Below are 3,392 nucleotides of genomic sequence, written 5' to 3'. Positions count from 1 at the left end.
ATTAGGTAGTAAAGTGCAAGCCAGGTTCAGAAATTATTTAGAAGGTATACGTGGAACTGAGTCCAGGGAGCTTGCAGATACTAGCACAGTGATTTAAACAGGGAGCAGAGACAGATGTATACATTTTTCTGAATGTGCATGGTGGAAATTCTCCAAGAATAGAGAACAACCCAAGAGAACCCCAGCCTCTTCTCCTAGAAATTTTCTCATCCTTTAACAACATCCCTGCTCACAGATTCACCCTTATTTACAGCTAGGATCTGTGTATATATTTCCACCAAGCTAAGTGGAAAGTTGGCAGTTGTTTGCTTACTCTCCTCAGTATTGCTAGCCAAAATGAACTGGTTCAAACATAAAAATAACAAGGGCTGAATTATCTGATTTAGTTCTCTATAATAGCAGGTTCACTATTCAAATGGAAAGTAAACACGCTGTGTTGAAACAGGGCAAGAATGAATGTTAGGATTATTTGGCTTCCTGGTGAACTGCCTTACAGAAATCTTAGAGATGGGGAACCTCATTGACTCAACATTGTCAAAACTGGTGCAAACAAAGCCTCGACCAAATCTGCAGACTTGCCTTCAGTTTAGCTTTCCCTTGTAAGCTTCATTTATGCACCAGAGCATGATGACATTGTCTCTATACCCTGTGTGTTGGTAATGTGCTTTTTTCTTTATATGCTACCACATTGGTTCTTCTGAAGATGTCTCTGAGATAAATACCTATAAACCCATTTCACAAATTGGAATATAGGTTGGGCTTATAGATTGGGCTCAAGATTAGTTTTCTGGTGGTAAGTGGCAGAGCTGGATTTCTTATGTACATGTTTACTCCAAAACGAGTGCTTCTTTTATTGTACCTAAAAGCTACCATAAATGCCATATCTCTGTGGATGATCCTTGACCCTCTTCACATCATGATTCTTGGACTGACTTGACCCCACAGATATTCATATATCTTCTACCTCAATTTTGATCTTCTCATGATAATATGCTTTTCCAATCTTCTACTTCCCACCACCCTAGCTTTTTATTCTTACTTGCACATTTCAAAAATCTTAGTTATCAGGCCTCTTTCTGCTTAGTATGGCACCATCAGACCTTGGATGTGTAGATTTTTATAAATGTCTGTGTCCCAGCTGACTGCATGGTTCTGGTAGGGAGAAAATGCCTTACATATTATCTAATACCTTTGCATTTATAATAACACCATGCACACAATTTGCACTCAACATCTATGTTTTAAAGACAAACTAACTGAATTGATAAATAAAGAAGAAAACAATTTTAAATGAAGTGTGGTGAAGCTATTGCCTGATGTGGAGTGTGGTTCCATGCATGATTCTTGGACTGCTTTTAACTGATCATAGTGGAAAAAAGTATTACTTTCCATTGCTTCAAATGCTTTGCCAATATTTGTCATTAGCCTTGTGGTGGAACTGCTAATTTTCTATATTATTCTTTCAAAAATGATGTGTGGTAATGCACCCAGGGAAAGTGCGAATGTTATATCTTATTTCCACACGGAGACATGAATGATTATTGTGATTATCCTTCAGGCAGTGGCAGAAATTGGGGCTGCATCTATACAGAATCAGGAAAGGTAGAAATTTTCACAATTTGATTTGTATAGACTTTCTGAGACAACCTTCCTGGGGCTAGATTACCTGAATAGTTTGCCATTCATCCATTTTCCCACTGGTCCACAAGTTTTGATGGAGTTCTTACTACATGGCAGGCAGTGTGCTAACCCCAGTTTCATGGTACTAAGAGAGTGGAGATCTGATCTCCAGAGAGAATCTAGTGACTCAACTTCCTTCTAATGATTTGCTGTGATCAGAAAAGCCTAGGAAGCAGAGAATTTGTGGAGAATTTCAACAAAATTTTATCTTCAGAGTTGCTGTCCACAGTTATAAAGATTAGCATCCTAATAACAAAGCTTTATTTTTCCAGTTTTTGTTTTTTTTTTTGTCTTGGAAATGCTACTCTACATGGGAATGCTTAGCATCCAAAGTATAGTCTTGAAGATTATAAATAAAGCATTGTATTTCTAGCTAGGAGTCACTGTCCCTGGTTCTGGAATGTATGTGTGTGTGTGTGTGTGTGTGTGTGTGTGTGTGTGTGTGTTTGTATGTGGGTGCATGTGTGTGTATGCATTCATGATAGGAGGAGGTTGAGTGACTTTCCTAAGGTCACAGTTTGTTTAAAGGCAGGGCTGGAATTAAAACCAAGGCCCTGGTTCCATTCCCTTTCTATCTACTGCACTATGTCAGACACTTATTTACTCAATTATATATAATTTACACCTTAATATGGATTTTGAGCTGCTACTCTGTTCTATTGTCAAACACTAAAGACTCCATATAAATATTTGCCATCCATATTCCACCTGTTATCTTTAACACCTAAGATGTGTCTTCTATTTTGAAAGCATGATGCCCTTTTATAGATTTTCTATCGCAATGCCTATTAGGTTTCCAGGCCAGTCCTTAGAGTTCCATTAACCTTTAAAGAAAAAGAATAAATCTAATTCAGTTACATTGCAGGAAACCAACCATTTTGTAGTTTCTAAGAACCCAATATTTATCTTCTTTCTCTAGCCTCCATTCTCTCCCAATGTTGTAGTCAGGAGACATGAAATATATGGGGGAAAAACTAATACCAATTGATCATTATTATGTTCTCAATGCCATAATAGATGCTTTTCTACATGCTTATATGCAGTCCTAATAAGAACTCTGTTAGTATAATATCATTGATGTTGTTATATTTTAGATGAAGAAACAGAGGTTCAGAGAACCTAAAGTATTTACCCATAGCTTATCTGGGCACCTCCATATCCTTTCTCCCTTAGCTTCCTTCACCACTGTCCCATAAATGCTTCAATATGTTTAGGGGCCAGCTAGAGGCAGGCTCAAAATGGGGCTGTGAGCCAATTAGGGCATGATTGTATTTCAAGGCAAATCTAAAAGATTTCTGTATCAACACAGCTTTAATTTAGCCATGTGTCAGTCATCTTCCTTCCAACAGCATGCATGACAAACCTTATAAACCAGAATGAAATTATCTTAGGTGAGACCAAGTAGGTCTGTAATTTGATACCTTTGTGTCCACATAAAACACTTTCCTGATTCTGTGTTCCAGATTCACCACCTTCTTTTTTCCTCCCAAGTTTGTAGAGTGAGCTGGCCCAGAGGTCTCAAGGGTGCCTGCATCCCAGGCCCTATTATTGGCTTAGGGCTCTAAGAATAACACATCTAAAAACTGCCCAAGAATCTTACTGAGACCTGAAAAGCATGAGTGGTGGATATGAAATTCAATCATTCAATCTGGGCTCTGCCCAAACAAAATAGTGTAACCAAGGCTAGAATCTTCTAACAAAGTGAAGATGAA

The sequence above is a fragment of the Myotis brandtii genome, unplaced genomic scaffold (genome assembly GCF_000412655.1).
Source record: "Myotis brandtii unplaced genomic scaffold, ASM41265v1 scaffold137, whole genome shotgun sequence".
Taxonomy (NCBI): domain Eukaryota; kingdom Metazoa; phylum Chordata; class Mammalia; order Chiroptera; family Vespertilionidae; genus Myotis; species Myotis brandtii.
The sequence above is the reverse complement of the archived record's forward strand: the minus strand, read 5'-3'. Positions refer to the sequence as shown.